The sequence below is a fragment of the Canis aureus genome, chromosome 17 (genome assembly GCF_053574225.1).
Source record: "Canis aureus isolate CA01 chromosome 17, VMU_Caureus_v.1.0, whole genome shotgun sequence".
In the NCBI taxonomy this organism is placed as follows: Eukaryota; Metazoa; Chordata; class Mammalia; order Carnivora; family Canidae; genus Canis; species Canis aureus.
The window spans coordinates 59,942,213-59,964,830 of NC_135627.1; the positions used below are offsets into that span (position 1 = coordinate 59,942,213).

Below are 22,618 nucleotides of genomic sequence, written 5' to 3' on the forward strand. Positions count from 1 at the left end.
TTCTTTTTTAATGTAAGCTCTACACCAAATATGGGGCTCAAACTCATGACCTGGAGATCGAGTCACCTGCTCTACAAACTGAGCCAGGTAGGCGCCCCACTCTATGTCTTTTGTTTGGAGCATTTAGGAATTTTACATTCAAAGTGATTAGTTTTAATTTTTTTTATTTTAAAGATTTTTATTTATTTGAGAGAGAGAGAGTGAGCACACAATCAGTGGGGAGGAGCAGAGGGAGAAGAAGCAGCAGACTCCTCACTGAGCCGGAAGACCAATATTAGTCTTGTTCCAAGAATTCTGAGATCATGACCTGAGCTAAAGGCAAATGCTTAACTGACTGAGCACTCAGGCACCCTTCAAAGTAATTATTGATAGTCATGTATTTATTGCCATTTTGTTATGTTTTGTGTTGTTTTTGTGAGTCTTCTGGTTCCTTTCTTGCTTTGCTCTCTTCTCTCAGCATAAGTTGGCTTTCTTTTTTTTTTTTTTAAAGGTTTTATTTATTTATTCATGAGAGACACACAGAAAGGCAGAGACACAGGCAGAGGGAGAAGCAGGCTCCTTGCAGGGAGCCCAATGTGAGACTCGATCCCAGGACCCCAGGGTCAGGATCTGAGCTCAACCACTGAACCACCCAGGCATCCCAAGTGGGCTTTTTTTAGTGATATACTTGGATTTCTTTCTCTTTACTGGTTTTTGATTTGTGATTACCATTAAATTTGTATATAACCTCTTCTGTACATAGCAATCTATCTTAAGTTGACAGCTCCTTACTTTTGAAGCCATTCTTTACTTCTCTCCTCACATTTTAGATATATGGTTTCATATGTTGCTTTGCAATATTCTGTGAGCCCCTTGACTTGTTTTTATAGATATACTTATTCTTACTCCTTTTGTGCTTCTTACTTTTCTTACTCTTATACATGGTCTTTCCTTTCTACTCACAGAGTCCACTTCAACGTTTCTTATAGGGCTGGTTTAATGGTCATGAACTCCTTTTTACTTTTGTTTCTCAGAGAAACTCTTTATCTCTTCTGTTATGAATGAGAGCTATGCTGGATAGAATGCTCTTGGCTGCAGGATTTTTCCTTTCAGCACTTTGAACAGATCATCTACCCCCTTCTGGCTTACAAAGTTTCTGCTGAGAAATCTACTGATAGCCTTATGGGGTTTCCTTTGTACGTAACTTTTCTTTTCTCTTGCTGCTTATAAGGCTCTTCTTTTTCTTTTTTATCACTGCTTTTTGCCATCTTGATTCTAATATGTCTTGGTGTGGATCTGCTTTTGTTGATTTTTGTTGGGAGATCCTGAATCTGAACTTCTGTTTCTTTCTCCAAATTTAGGAAGTTTTCAACAATTATTTCCTAAAATAAACTTGCTGCCCACCTTTCTCTCTCTCCTCCTTTTGGGATCCCTATCATGTGAATGTTATTATGCTGAATGGAGTCACGGAGTTCCCCAAGTTTATTCTCATTTTGCATATTTTTTTTCTCTTACCTGCTCAGCTTAATTACTTTCCATTACTCTGTCCTCCAGATCACTGACTCCTTCTGCCTCATGTAGCCTGATATTTATTTCATCCAGTGTATTTTTAATTTCAATTATTGTTTTTTTCATCTCCAATTGTTTCTTTTTTTATCTCTATAGTACAAGGGATGTCACTGATGTCTTCCACTCTTCTCTCAAGTCCAGTGAATATCTTTATGGTCATTACTTTAAATCTCTATAAGGTATATTACTTATTGCCATTTTGCTCGGATCTTTTGCCATGATTTTGCTCTATTCTTTTATTCAGGACATATTTCTCTGTCTTCTTATTTTGCCTCTTTGTGTCTGTTTCTGTGTGTTAGTAGTCAGCTGGTCTCTTTTTTTTTTTTTTTTTTTTCAGCTGGTCTCTTATTCTTGAAAGTAGTGTTCAGGGCGTGCACTTTTAACAAAGTGGCACTGGTCCCTCTCCACAGGGGACACCTAGCTGGTGTTGAGACCAGGGTGGCTGAGGCCACTCTGCAAAGTGTGTACGAGTTGGGGGTATAATTCCAACAAGGTGTGCACCTTCTCCCTAGGAGGCAACCAGCCACCACTGATGCAACTGTAGCCCCCAACATGTGAGGTCAGAAGGCATGGTGTCAGCAAAGCATTTGCAGGTCTAGGGGAGGGGACCCACAGTGCTGGTCTGAAGCAGGACTGGATAGAGGTGGCAGGATGTGGTGTAGGTAAGTTAGTGAATGCCAGGTGCTGTGCTGGTTCCTGCAGGTGGCCATGTGTTTATTCTGGGGGACAGGGGAGGGAAATGGTGACTGCCAGCTCCTTTGTTTCTGGAGATGTCCCTCAGTGAACTCTGAGATTAGTAAATAATTCTCCTATGTCCCAGGCATTTTTCCAACTGCTGCTTCTATGCTGTATCTCTGTGGCTATTTGCTCTCCTGTCTTTTTAAGGGCAGGGACTCAGCTTCCTATTTCCTCTGGGCTCTCCTAGAGCTAAGCCCACTGATTTTAAAGATCCAGGCTTTAAGTCCCTCTGGTTATAGGAGTTCATGAAATTCAACCCATTGTTTTTCAAAGCCAAATGCTATGGGCATTCATCTTCCCTGTGCAGGCTCTGTGGTATGATTGTTTCAATCTCCTTTTCACCCACAACTCCCTCCCTCCAGAGGCCAGACCTGCAGGATGTAGCTCCCTACTGCATCTCAGCCCTTCCTACCCTCCTTGATGTGGCCTCTTCTCCACATTTAGTTGTGGAATTTGTTCTGCCTGTCTTTGGGTTATTCTGTGGGTTATTTACACTGATCTGAGTGCTACCTAGTTGTATTTGTGGGACAGGGTGTGCCTAGGGTCCTCCTATTTTGCCCTCTTCCCCAGAATTCTCTCATCTCTGGAGACATTTTTGGTTGTCATGACTGGTGAGGAGGATGCTACTGTCATCTAGTGGGTAGAGGCCAAGGACTCTGCTGATATCCTATGAGACATGAGGACAACCCCTATGACACAGAATTATCTACCCCCAAATCAATAGTGCTAAGGTTTAGAAACCTTGGTTTAGGGGGCCTTGATTAAAAAATTTCAACTGGACTACTCTGAAATGGTGGAATGCACTCGTGTGTATTACCAGTGTTTCATAGCCTCGACTTTTTTCCTTCTGTAGCATGTGAGCTAAGATCTTCCGAAGTGCCAGCTGCTGAGGAAAGACTAATCAAACAAGAAGCTCTCATCAGCTTCCTTTTACCAAATTCTTTCTGCTGGTTAGAAAAAAAAAAATGACTTTCTATATTTTAGCAAAAGCTCCATCTGTATTCGAACATGGTCTTTTGGTTTTAACAAATAATGTGCTTCAACAAATGGAAAAAGTACCATAAATGGCAACAGATGTAGCTTAGTGCTGACTTTAGAAGGTGGCAAGGCCTCCTATAGGACAAGTATTGCTACACACTTCCCACTCAGAGCCATCGAACAGAATGCTTACAAATTAGAAAGTAATGACCATTGATTTGCTTGTTATGATAAACCAGAAAAACAGGCTTCAGCTTATTGAATCTATTATTGAACCCTAATTAGCTGTGGTGTTTGGATATTCTGAGGCCTATGGTAAGATAAATAATATTTATGGTTTCTTCAATGTATCAAATCATTGTTTACGAAATGCAGTGTAGTATGAAATGCTCTCTTCTCTCCGAGTTTAGACCACAGAGTGACCAGGCGTTCATTCTGGGGTTGTGATTGAAACACTGGAGCCCAGCATGGGTAATCTTCACGTAGACACTCTAACCACAGAATGTCAGAATGCTAAGCAGTGCCTCAGGCCCACGCAGACTCCTCGACGGGTTCTTAACCAATGCCCTTAACATCACCATGTGAGCTTTGGGTGGAATTGAGGAAGGGTAGCATTAAATACACTGAGTAATCTGAAAATGAAGGGTGGGGAATTAAAAGTGAGTTCATTTGGGTTCAAGGAAATTTTCTGAGGATGTCAGCGTTTTCTATTTTGGGGAAAAATGTCTTTTAAAACTTTTCTGTAGGAGAATTTGCTAAAATTTCATCAATCTATATGTGAACTGAAATGGTATGGAAAAAAATCTTAAACCATTAACCAAAAAAGTAAAGTATCGAAGACTCAAACTAAAATACCAGGATAATATATCAATGAATACAAATAAACTTGTTTCCTTATCTATCAAATAGGGAGAAATAGTCCCTTATCTGAAAGTCCTGGAGCTAGATGAGTTTCACAATTGGAGATTTTTAATATTTTAGAAAGCTAATAAAGTACAATATGTCATTTATTGTAAGAACCCTAGGAGGGATTCAGGACATTATTCTCTAGTGAAACATATTAATATTTCTGTAGTGAAATGTGCACTGAGTGGTTTAAATAAAGACTACAAGTAGCTTCATATTAGATCAAGTCAGGTTTTGTTACCAAATGCGTTTGCTCTAGACTTATTAAAAACTTTGGGTTTTCAGAACTTTGAGATTTAGGAATTACAAATGAGGAGTTGGGTATCTGTATCTGTCTCAAAGAGGTATAATAAGAAGAAAATGCTATAGTGGATATGCTGTATAGTGCTGTGTATAATAAGCATGCAATAATAGCAGTTATTATTAGACTGAGCCATATGAAGTTTTTGTTTTTGTAGATAAAAAATAATCAGATGCTTTAGTTAAATATTATTAAATTATTGGAATTCTTTGGATTGATATATATTTTGGCTCCATTTCCTTTCTTTTCCTCCTTCTTCCTTCCCTCTCTCCCAAGAGCTTACACCTTAAAACCCTTACCTATAAAAAAGTGATGTGAGTGGTCATCTTTGACCTGGTTTGATTACTGAACAGGTTTGTTCAGCTTCATCTACTTATACATGGGTAGAAGGATTTTGCTTTAAAAAGATAAAAACAAAAACAAAAATAGCAAAACAGGCAGCAAACATTTTACTTGTCTTATATTTCCATGCCCTTCTTTCTCAGCAAGACCTAAGTGTTCTAACCACAATGATTCTGGTGACTAGGAATTTTAGCCCTGGCAGTCTGGGCTGAGTCAGAGGGATCGGAGTTGGATCAGCAAGGAGTCCAGGCCAAAGTCATGGTGAAGTGGCAAAAAAAAAAAAAAAAAAGAAAAAAAAAGAAAAGAAAACAAGCAAAACACAAAGCAGCCAGCTGCTAACCACCTCAGAATTGCACCTAAATAACCTGCTGCTCGTAACTCCATTTCCTGGACCCCATTTCTCTGTATTCCTCTCTGACTGCAGACCCTCTGTCATTCTCTCAGATCAAACTAGATCTTAGATAATGTGATGGACCATCCACAAGGGCAGAAAACCCAACAAACTCATCAACTGCACTCTGTTTACAAGTTCGTTTCCAAGGCTGATTATTTATTTGTTTAATTAAGAAGTTCTGTATCCCTGAGAGGACCTTAGTAATTGAAAGCTGCTTTTATTCTACTGATATGCTTAATAATTCCTGATTTTTTTTAGTAGGAATGAATCTAGGTTTGTCAAATATTTTCATGGCGTTCATGCTATTTTGTGTTCTTTTACTTAACTATTGTAAATATCTCCTTTTTATCACAATATATTTGATGGTTAAGCCTTAATTTGTTGTCCGTACAAAGTTTATTTAATTCCCAATGTTAGACATTTTGGTTGTTTATTTTGTTGTTAATATAAACACTTAGATGAGAAATAACTTTGTAGCTAAATATTTGCACACATATATGATAATCTTTCAGGATAAAGTTCTAGAAGTGGAGTTATTGGATCAAAATGTATGCAGTTTTAAGGATTTTGATTCTTTTTTTTTTTTAAGGATTTTGATTCTTAATGGATAAATTGACCTCCAGGGACTCTGTACTGATTTACACAACAATCGAGCAGTCTGTTAGTCAAGCTTTACTTTCTGTGGCTTCTCTTTCCAAGCTTTCCATAGCTTTTGGAACCAAATCGCTTGTCCTGAACTTTCAGTTCGAGCTCTGGCCACTTTGTCTCAGAATACTACTCCACTCTTCTTTCTTTTTCTGCCATTGGATCTCCTTCTATTGAATTGGTTACCAAGCAGTACAGGAGAAAAGTGTGCCTAGAGTTTTTTGCACCCCATTCAGCCTTGGGGAGGCAGTAGTAGCAGCAATTTAAACTCGAGACTTGCAAGATTTGCTTCCATTGGGAAATGAAAGACCCACAAGGTTCAGGAGCCCATTAGTGGCAAGTAAATTAAGAGCATAAACCCAAAGAATTGCCTGCAGCTTGCAGCTTGGTATTACAGGGTTGCTTACGATTCATGTGATGTCTTGTTGCTGAAATGTGTTTAAAACACAATGACAACTCCAATTACATTCCTGATATAAAAGCTGGGGCCAGCCACCTGTGGCCCCAGTCAACAATCAAAGATGGTTGTGACAAATGTTGCACAAGATGATAATAGTTTAGAGGGGAAGAAAAACATCAGCACTGTTTTGGTTTTGTTTCTTTAATTGTTTAGCTTTTCATCTTATGTGTTTTGGGGAGCAGGACCTGAGAATCCTACTTATGGGCTGTATGATTCTTTCTTTTGCCCTTGGTAGTCAAAAGGGCATTTGGGGAATTTTGTACTGGCATTTCCAGTGTAGCAAGCAAAGACAGGCTGACAAAACAGTTATTTTTTACTGCCTGTTTGCCTCTCTTGTAAGAACTTCTGAAACGTCTGAGAAGTTTGAGGTTACCCATTAATTGTGTAGTTGGGCTTTTGCGAATTACCTGTTTTAGTTGTTTATGTTCTCTCTAACCAAAGTAGTCCATGCCATTGAGAATAAACTGTATTTTTCATACATTTACTTACTCACTTGCTCTTCCCTTGTTCAAAAAACATCTACTGAATCTCTATTATGCTGCATGTTTTGCATACATTTAAAAAAATTTGTATATATTTTATTTGGGAATTTAAGACTCATCAAAAACAGGGGTTTACAATTTTTAGATATTATTATGCCTGGTTTCATTACAACTTAATCTACTTCCTGGAAGCCTTCCAGACCTCTGCTCTTCTGCGTGGCATGGGAGGGTTGAGAGACTGCTCTCTAATTAAGTAAAAAGGGATGAGGCATGGCAGAAAGATTGGAGCCTTACCCAGGGTTCCCAAGAAGGATTTTCTGTGAGGTTGAGTGTGGGTCCTTGTGCTGTGACCTGTGACTCTGCTGTCACTAGCTGCCATAGTGTCTTGTACGTCCTGGGGCAGAGTTCTTATCTTCCCACTGCTGCCTCCCATACTGGGTCTCACCCCTTTTCAATTCCCCCAAAGTGCTGTTAAAATAAGACTGTTTGCACGAAGTAGATTTTCCTGAGAGTTTTGGGGTAATGCAGGATAATTACAGTGGAGTTTGCTGAACTTCAGGGTCTGAGGGAGTGCCCTCATTTCTAATTCCAACTAGAAGTTCAGGGGCTTCCCCAAACTACCCTCAGTTTGGATAATTTGCTAGGAGGAGTCCCAGAACTCACTGAAAACTATACTCATGGTTTTTACAGGGAGAGGATACAAGTTAATATTAACCAAAGAAAGAGACATGTAAGGCCGAGTCAAGGAGAGGTCCAGATGTGGAACTTCCAATTGTCCTTCTCTCTTGGGGTCATGGGTGGCATTACCTCCTCCTGCCCATGATATGTGACAGTGTTGAGAATATTGGTGACCAGGGAAGCTCACCAGTCTTTGGTGTCCAGAATTTTTTTAGGTGCTTGATCATACAATGTCCATGTGACTGACCTGTACTGTCCAGACCCTCTCGGAGATTCAAGCTAACTCCTTTAGTCTCCATTTTTCTGAACATGGGATTTACATAACATGGCCCAAAGCCTCCATTATAAGTCACATTGTGAGACCAGTCAGTGGCCCAAGGCCTCAGGGCAAAGAAAGATATCCTATCATGTAAGACAATCCAAGGGTTTATGGATCACCTTCAAGTAGCCAAAGGGCAAAAAAAGACAGACCTCTTTGTGCATAAGGTCAATTCTTAACCACATAATTATACTAACAGGAAATTTCTAGAAACTTATTGGTCATTTTTAATTTCACTGACTGGGTCATACACCTTTTCTGTTATGTTTTTTGAGTTTCTTTCTTTAGATTTTCTTAATCTTTCCCTTTTACCTAATTTCTGGAGGCATATGCTTCCTTTGTAAGGCTACCCTTAGAAATGCAAAATTCTCACTTCATAATGCAGAGCAATTCATCTTTCTTGGACTTGTCTTAGTACTACCAGACTGAGCCCAAGAGGCCTGCCTTGATTTGTCCTAAAGGCCCATCAAAATCCATAAAGTATTTTCTTCAATTAAAGAACCATCTGTTCTTAACTCAGGCTACTCCTTTAGAAAGCAAATACTGAGTGAGAGTAAGCATCAACCACAGGTTTCTATACCTAATGAAACTATTTGCAAAAATGAAAATAAAGACTGTTTCAAACAAAAGCTGAAAGACATCCACTATTAAAAGTTCCTTCCTAAAAGAACTTTCAGAGGATATACTTCAGGAAGAAGAGAAATGGTCCCAGGAGGGATATCTGAGATACATGAGAAAAGTGGAAGGAACAAATAATCAACAAACAAAAAAGTAAATGTGTGGTAAATATTTTAAAAATTGTAGCTGCAGTTGTTTTTTGTTTAAAATAAGGGTTTTTCCCCCCATTGCATGTACTACTTTTATGATTATATTACTTTTATAACCATCTGTGACCTTTTCCTGATATTGCTCACAGTCACCTTTCCTTAGAAAAAAAAGAAAAAAAAAGAAAAAAAAATTTTCAAAGAATCTGGCCCTTTTACTTTAGTTGTCAAATCAAATGTTTCTTATTTTTCAGCTTAAGTAAGGAGACAAACCGGTCTTTTATGGATTTCATAGCAATGATAGAATGGTACAAATCAGAGATTATTAAAATTGAACAGAAATGAGTTAAAAAAATCCATGTCCAACTGGAACATTCCGTTAAATATTTCTCGTCAGTGATTCCTTGTGTAACTGCTTAAATTTTAAGTTCAAGAGAACTAGTATGGATGGTAAACTTCTCTGCATAATGTTGTTTAGTAAATGAACAAATAAGATCACAGAGATCAGGCTCTATGTAGAATTTAGTGTTTTAGAGTCCGAAGAACACTCAGAGCCTTTCTGGCCCAGGTAGAAAAAAATAGAAAATCGGGAAAGTATGATAGAGCAGTTATGATCTGACATAGCAATGGGACCATTCTAGAGCTCTGATGGGTAGAGGGCTGCAGAGCATTTCCAACTGGCAAAGCTGACCTGTGCTTCTCCAACCAGTGCTCTTCCACTGGGGAACTTTAGCGAAAGCCTCTTTCATTTCAGTGCATGTTGCTCATTGCTGCCAGCAACAATGGTGCAGCTCTTTTCATTGCCCTTGTAATACTTTGTTCTTCCAGGAGATTTTGTTGTCAGGTAACCATCATATCTGGACAAAAGCAATTGGGAAAATTTGAAGCCAGGGCCAATTCACTTAAGATTGTTATTGTTGTTTTAAAACAAGTGGTCAGCCTTGCAAGTTTATGGATTGGTGTCCAAAGTCTGTGCTCTGTGATGGCTTTTTCTTGACAGGTTAGCAATGGAGAGACAAAGGCCACGCCATAGGAAGGAAGAGCGGTAGGCATGTTGAGAGGTTGAGGGGTCTGTGCGTGTGTGTGTTGTGGGGTGGGTGGGTATTGTTGGAGAAAGATGACCACATGTAGGAGAGAAGAGACTGGTCACCATTCTTTTATATTTGAAAGAAATTTCAGAATCTCTGTAGAGATTTTCTTTTGCTATGCATGGACATAACTGGGAAAACCTCAAAAAGTTGAATGCCTTAGACGCCCAAATTTCATTTATTTTCTCCAAGAGAATACCTATTTGGCTATGGCAAGCAGCCCCTGGGTGTGCAGAAGTGTGGATGTATGTCCTTCTTCTCTTGGACCTGGAACGGGCCCTGAGCATGGGCATGTCTGCAATTGTGGATGAGTGGTGCAGGGTTTGCACCAGTGTGGGAGACCTTCATGAGTGACCCAATCTCTGTCATTTCTAAAATGTTCGTATAGACTCTGTGTCCTTTGCTTTAAACCAGCTGCTGTTGGGATGCCTGGGTGGTTCAGCGGATGAGCGTCTGCCTTCAGCTCAGGTCATGATCCCAGGGTCCTGTGATTGAGTCCTGATGGGAGCCTGCTTTTCCCTCTGTCTGTGTCTCTGCCTCTCTCTCTATGTGTCTCATGAATAAATAAATAAAATCTAATAATAATAATAATAATAATAATAATAATAATAATAATAAACAACAACAACAAAGAAACCCAGCTGCTGTCATTTGTCAGCAATGCTGTCTCTTTACCGGTGCAAAGTCTTAGGCCTGTCCACCACTTCCTCAAAAACTTTTTTTTTTTTTTTCTTTATAAATTGAAATATAATTGACATTCCTGGGGTGATTTTCCAGGCCACTTGTATTGTCTCATTTTGGGAGACAAACTTGTGAGTTGTGTGGTCAAACTGAGCTGTTATTACTGACTTAGGGGTATTTTATTCAGTTGTCTCTATTTGAAAATGGAGATTGCGGAGGTCTTTTTTCTTGTTTGGGGTTATAAACACACACAGATGAGGAAAAACAGAGGAAAGCAGTCTTTTGGAACTTACACAGGGTGCACAGATTCCTAAAACATCAGCCAATCTGACTGACCGAGGCATAACCAATAGAACACCAGGAGACCTAATTAAAGAAATGAATAAATGAGTAAATAATGCAGTATGAATCTCAGAATATTTAGTGACTTCTGGAATTAAAAGATATCTTAGCAATAGTTTTATCTTACTAATTGTCTTATAGATAAGAAAACAATGAAGATATCTCCTCACAAATTCCTGTTTTCTAGGTTAGAAAATCTAGAATCTAGGTTGCTAGATTGTCTGGGAAACTGGCCTTTAATCTAGGACCTCTGACTCTAAGAGATCTGGGTTTGGTTAAGAGCCTTCAGCTTTGTACTCCCGTTTTGGGGACATCTTTGTTTGGCATCATTAATGATGTCATTCTCCTCAGGGAAGAACTTTTCCAAGTTCTCTGCCCAGATGATCCCCTTTAAAATGTATCTTCTACTCTCTGTAGCTTTGTCCCTATGATATTCCTATATATCTAACTTTTTATATAATTAAAACACTGTTAAGTGTGTTTTTGCATTAAGACTGGTTTGTTATGATGATTTAAGTCCCTCTTCATTTTTTCCTTTAGAATTCTTGCCCAGTATAGTGTTATCTTCTCTTTGTTTTTTTTTCACCTATACTTCAGGTTTCTTGTTATAAGTTTAATTTTTCAATATCTTTTTTTGTGGCGATGATGATGATAATGATAGAAAACAGTTACATAGCAATGACTATGTACTGATCATCGTTCTAGGACCTATTGTTACTCCTCATTTATATATGTACGTGTATTCAAATATTTTCTTTTGATTAAAATAGATTTTAATTCTGATTTTTACCTAGTTTTGCACCTTAAGTTTCAAATCTATCATTTTTTAAAAGATTTATTTATGTATTTTAGAGAGAGAATGTGCGCAAGGAGGAGGGGCAGAGGAAGAGGCAGAGAGAATCTCAAGTCGACTGTGCGCTGAATGCAGAGCCCGAAGTGGGACTTGATCTCATTGCCCTGAGATCACGACCTGAGCAGAAATCAAGAGTTGGATGCTCAACCGACTGTACTACCCAGGTGCCCTCAAATTTATCATTCTTAAAGTTTTATTGCTAAAATTTTTTCTAGCTTAAGCTCAACTATCCAGTACTTTCCATTTTCCTCTAATTTTTGTATTTTACTTGCTTACTTATATTTAATAACTATTTTTTTGCTGCCTTCAATCGAATATTATTTGTATATTTTAATCCATCTTTTAAAAATTCTTCCTTTCAAACAAGAGATCGAGAAAAAATTAGACAATAGCAAGAGGATATATTTAGACAAATGCAAGAAACATCACGGAGGGGAAAAATAATGAGAGTGTGTCCCAGATTAAATAAAAGATATCAAAAAGAATTAACCATATGTCACTTGTGAGCCTTGATTAGATGCTGGTTCTAAAACAAAACAAAACAGTTAGCAAAGGCATTCTTAGGACAGTTGTGGAAACTTGAACATGGGCTGGAATAATTGTTGATCTTCTTAGGTGTGATAATGGTAAGAGGGTTGTGGCAGAGAATATCCTGGGGGCGACTATCCCTTAGGCCATACATGAGAGAGATGGGTCAAGCAAGTTTCACAAAATGACAATGATTCTTGAATCTAAAGAAAAGATAAAAAGGTATTGACTTTACTATTCTTCAGCTTTCCTGTAGATTAGAAAAGTTCCATGATAAAGGTGAGAAAATACAAACAGAACCAAACACAGAAAAATTCTTCTACCTTTTATTATCTCTTATTTTTTAATTTTTTATCTCTTATTTTTGCTCATAATTTGAGTATTATTTTTATTTACATTATTATTTGGCTTCCTGCATTTTTAATTTAACACTTTCAATCATCATTATCTTATTCTACATATTCCTTAGGGTCTATTTTATCAAATCAGGTAATGGCTTTGGGCCTACATGGTGGTTGGGGGAAAGGAATGGCGTGCCTATGTTAACCAAGATAATCAGGTGAGGGTCGGAGATCATGTGCTTTCTCTGGCCTCCTAATCAGATCACCTGCTCTTCACAGTTGGTTTTCCCGAACACATGTAATGAGGGAAATCACAGGTTTACATCTTTCTCCTAAGTTACTGGGTGACCCCAAATGGAGAAGCTTCATTTTAGGAATTCCATCTTCCCACTGCAATTCTCATGAAAACAACAACAATAACAAAGGCAAAGTGCAGCAAGCAGGAAACCTGCAGGAGCAATTTCCAATGGCCTGGATGTAGGAGCAGCTCCGCGGGAGGACAGCAGCAGGTTTCCCTCCCACGCTCCTGGGGCCAGAGGGCAAGCTGGCCCAGAGCTGCCCCAGGTGTACGTGCGGTTCGTCCAAGGGAACACAAGGCTGCAGGCAGGACACAATGCAATTTCCTTAAGTGTGGATTTCACTTTAAGATTTGAGGGAAGTTACTTTTATATTAACATAAACACAAGTCTAGGAAAGTAGACCTTAAAAGTTCTCATCGCAAGAAAAAAAAATTTAACTACACATGTTACCTAGACTTTCCATGGCGATCGTTTTTGCAATATATGCAAATATCAAATCATGATGTTATACATGTGAAACTCGTATAATGTTATATGTCAGTTATGCCTAAATAAAAAATAAGGAAACTAAACTAAGCTAAACATGGGTGTATTGTGGACTAGCTTGCAAAATAGTGATTCCAACGGACTTTCATGCTTATTGAAGACTGTTTTTGAGATATCCTTTAAGATTCCCAGGAGTAGAGTGGAAGGGTTTGTGAAGCTCTGTATTACGGTTTGTTATGGGTAGCTTTGGTTAAAGAAGGTTTTATAGGGAGACATTTTATTGTGGGCTAATACTGAATACATATATATTTGGTATTTTCATATATGTTATATATCAATATTTTATATATATATTTATATATATCTATAATCGCATACCCCCCAAATTTATATTTTGAAGTGGTTACTCACCAGGCCTGTATATACATATTAAATTTTTCTGAGTTGTTATAGCAGCTGTTGCAATTGAAAATAATTCAGCAAACAGGATCATTTTCTGTGTAGTTTATGGGCTCGGGAACAGGCCAGGAGCGTTGCAGCTTGAGTTACCGTTAGCCCACTCAGCCAATCTCCACATGTCACAGGCTGGTAATTTGACCTTCAGCTCCCTTGAAGTGAGTTTGCACTGAACACAGAAAGCTCTTTTTTTTTTTTTTTCTCCCTTTTTGCCAAACATTAAATGGACTTTTATGTGTGTCTTTTTTTTCCCCTTACAAAATCATGATTTGATTCAACAAAAATATTACGCACCTTCTTTCTGAGGGTTTTGTATCCTTTCCTTGGCCCCGCAGCCCTACTTTTCCGGCAGCTTTCTGCCCTCCGTTCACCAGAGAGACTGGGAGAGGCAGGCCTGGACTTCGGCGGCGCCTAAGAAAACACAGGAGGCAGGGAGAAAAGAGCTTCCAACCCCCTTTCTTTTCAAGACTCAGGAAGTCTGCTGCTTCTCAGGGCCCTTATCGTTGCTGCGGGGTTTTGATTTTTCCAATCTCTAGTGTGTGCACATTGGAGGTACACTGGAGCAGAGGCTCAAGAGCTTCCTGTATTGCGAGAGTCTGAGGGACTCTCCCCAGGATGCAGGCAGCGCCCCGGTCTCTCCACCTCCCAGAGGCCAGGGCCCGGGGTGTGCCTGATGCTGGACACAGTTGGAGGCCCTGCAGCAGTGGAAGCTGGCGCCCGCTTATGACATCCGCTGGTGCGTGGATTGTGGTGGGCAGGGCAGCATGCCCCGTGGTACCACGGCCTCACCACTTCGCAACAGGCAGCCCGCCTTCCAGCCGCTTTGCGTGACAGCCAGCCTTCCTGGCAGCGGGGCTTGGCGGGTCCCCGAGCCTGAGGCAGCACCACTGAGCTCAGTGCCTCCCATTCTTCAATGATGCCCTAACCAGTGGTTGAAACGCCTAAGGTAATCGTGGCCACGGTGATGTGCTATCTTGGGTCACTGACAGTGTTTTTTGCTGAAGACTGTCTATCAAACAGTCTAGTAACTTTCATTTTATTTTGTTTATTTATTTTTTTAGTGACTTTCATATTAGCAATACTAGGAGTCCTGTCTGTCTTATCAGCTGGTTGTACTATGAAGGAAAGAGCAAAGTCTTCAGAATCACTGAAGTCATTATAATATTTTAAGTTAAACTCCATAGAGCTGTCTAAACTTATTTGATCCAAGATTTCAGAGTCCTAAAACCGTTGTGGCTTAGATGGTACCCGTTTATGATTGATGCAAATTGTCACAAATGTACAAAATCTTGAGTTGTGGAGTCTTGCAGTCCGTCTGATCGACCACCTGCACACAGCAGAAATCTGTGTTTGCTGGAATGTCCAAGAGGAGGAAGGTGGAGGTTCAGATTTGCCTGCGTGAAGTGCAGGATTCAAACCGCATGCACGCTGTACTTCAGGGAACGAATCCCAACTGCTGCAACCTGCTTCTAGTTTTTCAGAACTGAAACCGGTTATGAAGGAAGCAAACAACAACAGAAAACCAACCAAATGTTGGATTATGATATTTATTTTTTGTGGCCATTTCTATTTGTGAGCACGTGAGAGATATTTATTAGGTTCTGATTCTGCAACAGGCCACACTTTGGCCTTGAACCCAGCTCTGTGGGATAATGTCCCCCAGGAGTCTCTGCTTCTGCACTGACAGCCAGCAGCTGGGGAGAAAGCTACCCTGAAGCTTTGCACAGGCAGGATGGACTCCGTGATTTTGGCCTTGTTCATGCACTTACCAAGAGGAAGATAGACTGGAGCCCCCCCTCCCCCACACACACACTTAGTGCAATTCTAGGATACAAGATTTCAAAGGTCAAAAAACCTTTAAAGGGGGGATCCTTGGTCTCCATGTGGAAGATGAACAAATGCTATTAAAACATTCCCATTTCTGGTCAATAAATCCGTTTCCAAATACTTACGGAATGCCTTGCATGGTCAAAATCTTGATCGAAGATTGTTCATTAGAGCACCTCACCTACATCAAATGTCAAGGTTATAACCATGTACAAGGGCAAACTGCATAGCCCAAACAGTGACATGCCCTTTTCAACTCATTGGTGGGGGTGTGGGATGGGGAACATCCTCCTATCCAGACTCTATACTAAGAAATTAGGTGATTCAATGACAAGAATACTTTTAGCTAAAGTTTAAGGGAAGTTTACAGCTGTAAAACAGGAAATGGAAAACAATAAGTAAGAAACTATAAAATAAATTGAGCACACAACTTTCTGTTTTATTTTATGACTAGTGGTAGATAGCTTTTACTTTAGGGAATGATAGGCTTATTTGGAGGGCCAGAAACTTCCAGAATCTCTTTCTTTTTAATTAAAATGGAAGTGGGAGAAGTGTTGGTTTTTTATTTTAATTTCTTTGTAAATTTCAAATTGTGTCTTTTATATGTGTCTAAAAGGATTTTTCTTTTAATATTTATAGGCCATCTTACGGCAAAATGAATCTTTGCCGTAAATTAGTATCTAGGTGTAATTATTAGTTACATTTTATTGAGCAATTACAGTAAGCCTGGTCCCACATTAAGCACTAAAATGCATTAGTTTTTAATTAATTAATTAATTAATTTATTTATTTATTTATTTATTTATTTATTTATTTTAATGCATTAGTTTTTAATAAACAAATGCGTTAAATCTTATTTAATATTATGATGCAGGTATTATTATCATCTCCATTTTATAGATGAGAGAAAACTGAGGATGAGAAAAGTTATACTGCTTGCTAGCAGGCTACTAGCTACTAGCAGGTTTTGTACCAGGACCTCTGATGTGCCTCCAGAGCCCGAGGTCTTAGTCTATTCTGCTGACTTTAATTCACTATCATAAATTTAGGAATTCTTGGGGAGCTGTGGGTTCATGGTAAGGAGACATCATTAGATGAGTTGTACATGCGACAACCCCCATATTGTATTGAAGTTTCTTTTACAGTTTTTTAAAAATAAATATAAGAGGAGTCTCTGACCAATGAACTCAGATCTCTAAACTGGCTCAATTTGCCATGTGCTATTTCCCCAGGATTTGGGTTTTAACAAACAGCAAAGCTGGAATGACCGCTCCCTTCCCTGGGCTTCAGAGACTTTAATGTCCGGCCCCGATGCTGGAGAGCTCTGAATTTCAGCACTGGTGGCATGTGTTGTCTGAACGGGAAGGGTCTGGGTATAGTGGGAGGTTGGTAGGACTTGTAGTCCGAGGGAGGTCAGAAATCCCAGTGACTCCACTCTGCCTTAAAATTGCAGTTTTCTTACCTTTAATAGAAGTGGTATCAATACCTATTCAACTAGAATATTAGCATTAAATATAATGATAATAATACATATAAATGAAATTTATGAGTTACTGTTTTTGGAGGCAGTCGAGTTCTCCTCCACTGCTTACCAGCATGTGGGCTGGTATTTTACCATCTTCTGTTTCCAAGGACCTGTTACAGTCACTTTTTTTCTGAGAATCCTCTATCTGGTGGGATCTGGCTGGAAACAGATGGTGCACTCTCCCACTGGGAAGAGTTTGGCAAAGGAGCTATTAGCCAAGATGTGCGCTGGATTTAGGAGAAGCAGCAATGGATGTGATGGGACCCCAGCCGTTACCGACGCTTAGCCTGGAGGGACAAGGAGAGGAGTGTTTACCAGAACCCAGAGTCTTTGGAGAGAGCCTCCTGACAGAAACCGTGGCCTTTGGTGGAGGGATACAATCTACCCACAAAAACCTACTTGGGAAATCCTGTGGAAAAAAGTTTTTTTCTGACCTCACTTATCTTCCCTCTCTTTGATCTCCTGCAGATACTCACTACTGGCTGAATTCAAATGGGAGCCACAGGGAAGGGGGCTCTTGATGAAGCCCACGGCTCATACAGGTTGGTTTTTGGGGCAGAGAGCAGGTGCAGAAGAGTGGAAAGTAGCTCTGGGCAAGTAGAAGGTATTGAGCACAGCCACGTGGCCTTCCAAATATGTTAACCAATACTGTTTATCACTTTAGCCAGATTTGGCCTAGTCAACCCTAATTCAACGTCAGGTTGTCTTTCATGGCTATTCCTCCCCTTCGGTGTTTTCTCTCTTTCTAGAGACATTCACTCTTCACTTCTAAGCTGTCTTGTGCTCTTTTCCTCCTCTAAGTCTTCTTGTCATGAAAGAAATGAATATAAGACATTACCTTGCACACTTTAATGTCTTATGCCTAAATGTTATTTTAAAAATGCATACTGATTTTCACTCCTGTGATGGCTACGTGTGCTACCAAACTGACGGCAGATGAAAAGTACAAAGAACAGCTACCTGAAAGCACTGGAAAGTGAATAAATGCAAACAGATTGTGGAGGGTGGTTGGCACTTGGATGAGAGGACAAGACAAGGAATTCATTCCTTATTTATGGTTTTTAGCTGACGTATAGGCCGGAGGCAATGTCCATAGTATTTTTGACCTGAAGAATTAGAGGAAAGAGATAGGGGTGCCTGGGGGGCCAGTTGGTTGAGTGTCTGACTCTTGGTTTTGGCATGCGTTGTGATCTCGGGGTCGAGGGATTGAGTCTGAAGCCTGGCTCCATGCTTAGTGCAGAGTCCACTTGGGACTTTCTATCCCTCTTTCCATGTCCTTCCCCTCCGCACTCTCTCTCTCAAATAAATAAATAAATCCTTTAAAAAATCATTTTGGGGCACCTGAGTGGCTCAGTTGGTTAAGCATCTGACTTCGTCTCAGGTCATGATCTCGGGATCCTGGTATGGAGCCCTACTTCAGGGTTGCTGCTCAATGGGGAGTCTGCTTTCACCTTCTGCCCCTCCTCCCCCCCTTGTGCGTGCTTGTGCATGTGCTCTCTCTCGCTCGCTCCCTCAAATAAATGAATAAGTACATCTTTAAAAAGAAAGAATTAGAGGAAAAGAGTTGAAAGCAACCACAGCCATTGAAGAAATCTCTATAAGGAGGCAGCCAGAGAAGGGAGCCCTAAATTCTATAAACTTCCCAAATTTCTGCCTGGCCCCTGGCTCATGAATGTATGTGGCACACTGCAAGCAACTCAGTAAAAGGTAAGTAAATTGAACTGAAATATGAACTATTGCCCAAAATATAAAGTACTTAAAATTTTTTTTTGTAGTTTTGCCAAAACAAAAATAGTGTACTCTTTGGGAGAAGTATAATAGAACCCAGAGTCCTCCCAAGAAAAAATTCACAATGTCCAGGATACTATCTAGAGTTACTTGACATACAAAGAGCAAGAATAGGGTTCTTGATATTTAAAAAAAAAAAAAAAAGATTTACTTATTTGGGAGAGAGAACACGAGAGAGGGAGGGGGCAGTGGAAGAGGGAAAGAGTCTAAAGCAGCCTCTACAATGAGCACAGAGCCCGATGTGGGGCTTGATCTCCCAACCCTGAGATCACAACCTGAGCTGAAACCAAGAGTCAGACGCTTAACTCACTGGGCCATCCAGGCACCCCTTAATATTTCTCAAAAGAAAATATAATCGGTGTAGATCAATCCTGAGGTTACTCAAATGTTGGAATTAACAGATATATGGATTTCAATCCAACTATCATAACAGTAATTATGGGAAAATTATATCTTTAAGGGCTTATGTTATAAAAGAAGAAAATTCCAAATTGATAACCTAAGTTATTATCTTAGAAATCTAGCAATATTAGAGCAAGTTGAATTGCAATTCAGCAAAAGGATGGAACTAATTAAGATAAGAACAGAAATTTAAAAAATAAACATTAGAAAAACTATGTTAGTTACAAGAGTTGTACTTTAAATATACGTATACGTAGGTAAAATTGGTTCTTGAAAAGATCAATAAAATGGACAGACCTAAAATAGCTAGACTGATTAAAAACAAAAAAATAGAACACAAATCACAAATATCAGGAATGAAAAAGAGGATGTAACTACAGAGATAATAAGACAATATGCTGACTGTTCTTTTTGCCTGTGATTCCAGGACACTAGGAGACCAACATGTCCTCAACAGTCAGAACTTAGGGTTTAATGGGACACATTAATGTGTCCTCTGGCAAGACTGTACCCTTTTAGGGTCAAGGCCTCCATCTCTGCAGAGCCCAGAATTGTGGGGACAGGAAGGACTCAGTGGATCATTGGAGGTGGTGGCAAGTTGTGGCCTCTCCTGTCACACCAGAGCATTTGGGTTGTGAATTTTGGGTACAGAAATACTGTCATAGCCTTCCAAAATTCCTTCCACAAATATGAGCAGTCTCTCTCATCACTATGACCTGACTTCCATCTTTCTATTACCCCTGTCCATGTAATACACCTCAAAGCAGACCCTTTGCTTAAAAAGTATCTTTTTATTCTCCTACCATTTCTGGAGGGGAAGAGGATGTGGAGTGGGGGAAAGAACTAGGTTTATCTGCAGGAATATAGGTACTTCTCACTACGCACTCGCTCCTCTATGTTTCCTACTTTCCTTTGGAGTTAGTCTCCGGCCATGTGATTAGTTCTCGTCAATGGATTGTGGGTGGGTCTCCTGAGTTGATGCAGTTAAGAGCCAGTGTAACTCCTTCATGGCATTCTATGGCACCCTTGACCTAGTATGACATCTTTGGAGGCCACAAGTGAGAGATAACATAGCTATGATATGAAGGACTGTTACCCAACACATCAACTAACCTTCATGGTGCTAAGCCTCTAAGATTTCTGGTTTACTTGTGGTAGCAAGTGCTAGTTACCTTGGTTAATGAATCTTCTCTCTGACATCCACTAATCAATAAAATACATTTTAGGAATCTAATTATAAGTGTATTTACACTTGGAAAAAGATGGGTCAATTAAGACGTTAGTGTAGGTTATATGCGCTTAGTACTATGCTTCGTGTTCTGCTGTGGAGCGCCAACTCTGGGTAGATGGAACCCTTTTTCCTGGCAGTTGTGGCCTTTCTTGCATAACCAGATAAATAGAGGCTCAGATATATGAAAGCATGCCATGCCAGCTTTATCCAGTTCTTACCAGGGCACGGAGAAAGTTATCGGCTGCCCAAATATGCAGGGATGTACATTGCCGCACATTGGCGCTTCTTCTCTGGATTACTTTGTAATCCTTTCTAAGTCTCATTCCTAAAGCTGGAGCATCACTAGATAATCTCTTAATGTAAGTACACCCAGCAGTTTCTAACTATGTGTTCTCTGTCGAGCCATGAGAATTAATGCTTCTGCTGCAGCAGCACCTCATTCCGTTATCTGAGTCGTGGGGTTAATTCACGAGCAGTTCCTACTGCTGCGGTCATTGGATCCTTCATTAGTCTCTATCTTATCAGTTTAGGTGTCTTTTGCTTTGAATCTACACATTGTTGCCTCATCCTTATAATTCCTCTATTTTCCTCTTTGTCTTTTTATGAAATAAGATGTATTGGCCCTATCAGCAGACCAGTAGCACTGTGCAACAGCCACAAAGGGTAATTGATTTACATGGGCAGTTTTGCGTCTGACACCGTGAGGTAGATGTTTCTGTTCTCTCTTTACAGATGAGAAAACAGAAGTAGAGGGAGGACACAAGAGGAATGTTAATATATGATTCTCTGTGATAGACTCAGGTGGAGAAATAATATGGACATGGAGGAGTCATTAAAATAATAGCACTCTCTGTGTACTCTGAACAACTGAGCTTTGCTAAGAGAAATTAAGGAATATATAAATAAATAGAGAAATATACTAAATCCCTGGGTTGGGAGATTCAATATTGTTGTCAGTTTTCCCCGAATTGATCTATAGATTCAAAATAGGCTTTATTTTTATTTATTTATTTATTTTAGAAATTAAGAGGCTGATCTAAAATTTATATAGAAGTGCAAAGGCTTTAGAATAGCCAAACAGCTTTGAAAGAGAACAAAGTCGGAGGACTCCTATTACCTAATTTCAGGACATTTTATGAAGCTACAATGATCAAAATAGAAGGGTAACAATGTCAAGATGGACAGATGTCAATGGATACAGTGGAAAAATTAATTCATATATCTACAGTTAATTGATATTTGATGAAGATGCAAAGGCAATTCCGTGGAGAAAGGGTAGTCTTTTCAACAATAGGTGCGTGAAGAAATTCTTGGGGGGTGATGGGTATGTTCATGACTTGATTGTGGTGACAGTTTCACAGGTGTATGATATGTCAAAACATAGACTGTACATCGCAAATATATTTTCCACTTACTAGTTGTATGACGGGATGGAATAGCTCCTCTGAACCTGTTTTTCTGTATGTAAATTAGAGAACACAGTTCCTACTTCATTTGGTTGTTGTGAGTGGTGTTACTTTATTGATGCAAAGCCCTTATGGTATTACAGGAAGTATTAACAAATGTTAAAAAGTAATGTGCTGGGAATTATGCAGAGTGCATTGTAAGAATCATCTTACTTAAACTTCTACAATCTTATGAAATAAGTACCAATATCCTTATTGTACACATGGGAAAACTGAGGTGTCAGGAGGAGGTATAACCTATCCTCTGGTTGGTATAGCCAACCTGTGCTGTTGGTTGCACAGCACACAAGTAGCAGAATCTGGATTGAAATAAAGGCAGTCAGACTCCACACACTTTAATTCTATGAATAAGTGTTAACAGATGAGGCACTGACTCAAGTGCTAGTAAGAAAATTGTCCAGACAGTGCCCATGTTTTCTAGGATGTTACTATCTGAGATATGTGAAAATATCAACAACCAACAAGTTTGGGCGGCCTTCTGGGAGTTCCTTTTGTAATTACTCCTGGCATCTGGCTCAGTGTTCACCAAACCTGTTTCTTCTTCCTGGGCACATTAGTCAAAATATTTCCCAGGACTCTTATATCTAGTGAGGTCATGTGGCAAGTTCTTGCCAATAGAATGTAAGAAAAAGTAGTTTTATATCCTTTTGAGGCAAAGAAAGTAGGAATAGATGGACTTTCTCCATTTTCCACTCCCATATCCCCCTCAACTGGTTTGAGTTTAAGACGAAGGAACCACAACATTGGGAG

General features: G+C 39.5%; 1 long non-coding RNA gene across 1 annotated transcript in view; it reads left to right on the plus strand.

Moving 5' to 3' along the window:
- LOC144288112 (uncharacterized) overlaps window positions 1–22,618 on the plus strand; it is a 167,760-nt gene that overhangs the window by 119,046 nt on the left and 26,096 nt on the right. The window contains exons 3-4 of the long non-coding RNA XR_013356110.1: window positions 11,519–11,683; window positions 17,450–17,523. This is a non-coding gene — a long non-coding RNA (uncharacterized LOC144288112). The remainder of the gene's footprint in view (window positions 1–11,518; window positions 11,684–17,449; window positions 17,524–22,618) is intronic.